The sequence below is a fragment of the Papaver somniferum genome, chromosome 3, assembly GCF_003573695.1.
Source record: "Papaver somniferum cultivar HN1 chromosome 3, ASM357369v1, whole genome shotgun sequence".
Classification (NCBI taxonomy): Eukaryota; Viridiplantae; Streptophyta; class Magnoliopsida; order Ranunculales; family Papaveraceae; genus Papaver; species Papaver somniferum.
This window is the reverse complement of record NC_039360.1, coordinates 36,696,460-36,702,093: the sequence shown is the minus strand read 5'-3', so window position 1 is coordinate 36,702,093 and position 5,634 is coordinate 36,696,460. Positions and strand designations below refer to the sequence as shown.

General features: G+C 32.7%; 1 long non-coding RNA gene across 1 annotated transcript; it reads left to right on the top strand.

Moving 5' to 3' along the window:
• The first annotated feature begins 1,457 nt into the window (after positions 1-1,457).
• On the top strand, positions 1,458-3,094 carry LOC113361147. The gene is made up of 4 exons (XR_003364974.1): positions 1,458-1,542; positions 1,663-1,706; positions 1,812-1,860; positions 2,841-3,094. It is a non-coding gene; the product is annotated as an uncharacterized LOC113361147 (long non-coding RNA).
• Positions 3,095-5,634: the final 2,540 nt, after the last annotated feature.

Here is a 5,634-nt window from a genome sequence, read left to right as displayed (position 1 = left end):
CAGTACTACTATTCTACTGATAATCTCAAACTTGATTAAATTCCTCACCTACTACTACTAATAATCTTATTTCTATAGAAACTTGAGCTGATACCAAAACAAATGGGAAATCTCTTAGACAATTAAAGGCCTTTAAATTCATAAAAACAGAGAATCATATGTACCGCTAATCAAATTTCTGCCTCAACATGTAAAAGAGGATAGCCTAATGAATTGTATTATAATTTCCATTTACGTTCCTGGGTTGTTGTTTCTTTTGACTCGTCTTGTTGATGCAGAGAAACCACCACTGATGTTCATCAAAATGACACCATAGGTAGAATGGGAGAGGTTGGAGGGAAATGGGTTGGCGGAATTGAGATGCAGAGAATCCACCACTGATGTTCATCAAAATGACACCTTAAGTTTCATACCTTAAGGGTCTCCACCTTTATAACAACATCTAAGTGAATCCGCTCCTGATGTTCATCACAATCACACCATATGTGAAATCTGTAGATAGGATTGGAAGAGGTTCGAGAGAAATTAGTGGGCGGGAATTAAAATTCAAGCATTAGAATGGGTTGTAAGTTTGGAGATCTCCTTTCTCCGTCGAAACTCCACTCCGTCACTCTGATTAGGTTCAAACCCTAGATGCAGAGAGAAAAAATGCTGAAACTTAAGTCGAAAATGTAAAAAAAAAAAAAACAAAGATTTGGGTGGCGAGATTCGAACCACCCACCTTTGTAGCCTTGTTACTTTTGCAGTATTACGATGGCACGGGTATAAAAGTTAAAAACCTTTTTGTCAGCTTAATAATACCATTTCACGTATTGGCCCTTGTAACATCTTATTATTACGAAAGAACAGGAAAGCAGGGGGAAATATAGAGGGGCATTTTTGACTATTTCTGTGCCACGGTAGAATCCGTACGACGGTTGAAAACACGTCTTTTCTTTATATTAGTTAGAACAACAGGAAAGTAGGGGAAAACATAGAGAGGCAACTTTTACTATTTCTGTGCCACGGTTGAATCCGTACGATGGTTGAAAACACGTCTTTTCTTAATATTGGTTAGATGTGAAAAATACTATAACCCCCTATTATATGGGTTCAACATATACAAGCCCCACAAGATGGATCCTTCACTATCAACTCCATTCTTTCAAATTTTGATATTTCTAGGCCCAAAACTTTTATTTTTGGGTCAGATTTTGAATTCTACCAGTTTGCTGACGTCATCGACTTTTTAAATAAATCCAAAATTACCAAAAATAATCTCCGCTATTTATAGTTATTTTATACAGTAACAGAAACAAAAAAAACAAATCAGATATTATTTCTTCTTCTCTTTTCAGAGCTCCGAGATTAGGTTACGATTATTCAATCATTTGTTTAATCTGTTTCATCCCGAGAAGAAGCACAATTACAGAGTTTACGTTGTTCTACATCATTTGTTTGATTCACGGGATTAAACTAGAGCTTTGTCAAACCTATTTTGTTGCAAATTTTTGATTTTGAGAAGATTTTTGCAGATCTGATAAGATGAAATCAATAATCTAGGTATGCTTTTGTTGTTTTTTGTTTTTTTTTTCTTTTTGGTTTGTGATTTTGGTTTTTTTAACGTTCGATCTACTGATTTAGTTTTTTGTTTTTTTTGTAATTCGTTGATACTGAGAATAGGAAGCTTAAACAACATCGTTTTAGAAGAAGAAATACAAATCTAGGTACGAATCTGTTGTTGTTTAAACTTATTGATTTCGATTTTATGATTTTGGTTTTTTCTTATTTTTTCTTATTTTTGTTTTGATTTCGAATTTGTTGATACGAAGAAGAGGAAGAAGAAACCAGATTATTTCAGAAGAAGAACAACAAAACTAGGTACGAAATTTGTTGTTGTTGTTTGATTTCGAATTTGTTTTTAAATTTTCAAGTTTGTTTTTGGATTATTTGCATTTCTTATTGATTTGAGAAGAGATTTAATACTAGATGAAGTCTGTTTACAATTCTTGTTAGCATTTGTTGATTCTGAGAAGAAAAAGAAACAACATTGAATCTGAAGAAGAACAACAAATCTAGGTATAGATGATGTTTTATAAAATGTGTAACTTCAAGTTACACATATTGTCCTATAGCATTGTAAGTTCTATTTGTTATTGCATGACTAAACCAGTTGGAATGTATTGTCCAGGGCAGCTTCTTCTATTTCTAATGGTTCTAGTACGTTGTCGAGAAACAATCATTCGGTTGGAATGTATTTGGAAATAAGAGCAAGCCCGCAAAACCCTTTTTTTATTTCGATCTTATTATTTTGCTAATTTTCATTTCTTTTAGTTTCGAATTTGTGGATACTGAGAAGAGGAAGAAGAAACCACATTATTTCATAAGAACAAACCTATGTACGAATTTTATTGTTGTTTGATTTCAAGTTTTTGTTTTGTTTTGTGTTTTTGGATTTTTTGCATGCACGATTTGAGAAGATATTTAATACTAGCTGAATTTCTTTTATAATTGTTTTTAGTATTTGTTGATACAACATTGTTTCTGAAGAAGAACATCAAATCTAGGTAAAGATGTTGTTTTATAAAATGTATAACTTGAAGTTACGCATATTGTCTGTCCTGTAGCATGTGTAACTATATTCAATTATAGCATGTGTATCTTTAAGACACATTTTTTCTTTTGTTTTCCTTTTGTTGAGTATGTTTATTACTCATGTGATGTTTAAGTTGCTGCATAGGATATATTTCTCATGTGAAACAGGTTGAACACTAGTTAGATGCATGAGAAACTGATTATGCATTGTTGAGTGTATTGTTTTTTAACTTCATTAAAACTGATTGCTCGTTGTTATTCTTCAGGTTGTTGTTAACTTTTACAGAAGGGACTTGAAGAGTGAAGCTCTTGCAAGGTTAACTGTTGTGCACATGCTCTCAAGGTATTCAAGTATGGTGTTTTAAGAATAGGAACATGCAGACTTCCAAGAAATCTACCAGGGTTTAAAGATGCAGTTGATCTTCGTTTTTGTTATACAACCATTACACGTCTTTTTAGCTAACTTTTGCATTAATTTGTTGTTTCTTTAAGAGCACGAACGAGTAATTACATTTGTGATCCAAATTAAAAATTTTGTTCATACAAATTGTACTTGAGAATCTTCTGATTGTTATTATTCTGAAAGAGTTAAAAATGAGAGTTGGAATGAATAAGAATGTATCTAATGATTTCATTTTGTTTTTGGTGTGTACCTTCGAGTTACACAAGCTAATTGGATGTGCAGACGGAAGTTACACATGCAAATTGGATATGTAGAAGCAAGTTACACATGTACATTGGAAGAAAAAAACAGACTCAGAGATGGAACAAGCTATATGAATATGTAACTTCGAGTTACACATGCTAATTTAATGTGTAGAAGAACGTTACACATCCTAATTGGATGTGTAGACGCAATTTACACATGTATATTGGAAAAAAAAAGACCCAGACCTGGAACAATCCGAAATCAAGTACACGAGCTATACGGATGTGTAGCTGTGAGTTACACATGAATGAAAGTTACTCGTGCTAATTACATGAAAAAAAAACAGACACAAAGCTGGAACAAGCTATATGAATATGTAACTTCGAGTTACACATTCTAATTTAATGTGTAAACGAACGTTACACAAGCTAATTGGATGTGTAGACGCAAGTTACACATGCAAATTGGATGTGTAGACTAAAGTCACACATGTTGTAACTCATCACATAACAAAAGTTATATTACAACGACAAAATTACAGTTGCAGAAAAAGACAACCAATTTATAGAACAATATTTCATTTGATTCAACAAGATCATTAATAATTAATACAAATTTTATAGACGGATCACTCGATGTTGATATTCGTTCTTCACTTTCAAACAACTGATTAAAGTCCAATCTCACTCTCACTAGATCCACCACTACCACTGGCACCATCAATACTCTTGTAACCACCGCCATCACTGTAAGAAGAGTGTCATAATCAGAAATACAAGCTGATCAACATAGAACTTCTCATATAACAACTTCGAGTTGATTTCCTAGATGAAGAAGATAAAGAAAGCAAAATCAGATTACAAGCCAAATTTTAACAATAAGAAAACATTTTTAAATTCTAAACCATAAGAACATTGTTAAATTCAAATAAACAAATATCAAACCATATACCAACATGAATCATTATAATCAACAATTAATAAGTATAGAATATCGTTAAAATCGAAGGAAACATACCTGATGTAACTTGAAGCTTTTTTGATAGTTACAAAAGCTCTTTTGATGTGTAACTTCTATGTGTAACTTGGAGCTACACATGCTAAGTTGAAGTGTATACGAATGTTAAACATGCTAATTGGATGTGTAGACACAAGTTACACATGCAATTTGGATGTGTAGACGCAGGTTACACATGCAGATAGAAGTCAGTGGTAAGATTTTAGATGTGTAACTAGTAATTACACAGGCTCATTTGCATGGGTAACTTGCAGCTACACAAGCAAGATACACAATCTAATTTCTAGATACACAAGCTAGTTTGTTTATCTCCAAATGCAATAGTTGATTCAACAAATCTATATCGAGCTTAATTCTCAGTTGAAATCACTACTTAATACAGCAGAAATTTCATCAAAATTTTTACTAAAAGCTAGGGGATTTTGCTCGATTCGTTCCATAATCGTATCTTGATATGAAAATCATGAAAACACCTTTTAAACAAACAATCGAGATTAAGGTTTGGGAAATACTTACAAGGAAGAGAGATGTGAGAGTGACTTCCACGAACCCCGATGAAACTAGTATCCTTTTACTTTTCATCTTCTCAAAAAAATCAATCCAAATGTAAACTCAAATCAAAACCTAAAAATAAAATACAACGGAAATCTTATGTTTACACATCAAAACAACATCAAAATATGCCTGAAATAACTGTGAATCTGAATGATTTGTTCTTCTAGTTTTTCTTCTACAAGATTGAAACAGGAAGAAGAAGAAAAAAGTTTAATCCGAGATTAATCTGTTCAACAAATCGAACATGAAAAATCATCAACATCTGAATGAAACATACCTGGTCTTCTATTTTTTTTCTCCTTGAAGATGAATTGATTCGATCGGTTTTAATATCTTTTTTGTTTTTTTATTTTGGTTTCTCAAGTGACGGGATCTACTTCTCTCTCTGAAACTAAAAATAATGTGGTCTGTGTGAGGAAAAGCTAGATTAGATAGTTATATACCGAAGGTCAATCTAGTCATTTCAACTTCTAATTTAATTCGGGGCCTAAATTTAAACTTCTTTTAATTAGGGGCCTCATATTATGGGTAACCCGTGGGTGGGGCCTTAGCCAAAGTTTCCCGAGTTAGATTAGATATCCGGCTATGATCTGTATCCAAGCCCATGACCCGTTTTGTAAACACTAGTTTCAAGTCGGGAAAATTAGGCTAAGGCCCGACCCATGGATAACCCATAATATGAGACACCTAGTTAAAAAAAAGTTTAAATCTAAGCCCCGAGTTATTAAAAGACATCCATACCCTTGTATATATTGTCAAGTCCCGAATTAAATAAAATTTAAATTTAAGCCCAAAGTAATTAAATCTAGGCCCAAAATTATTAATGTATAGTGTGAATG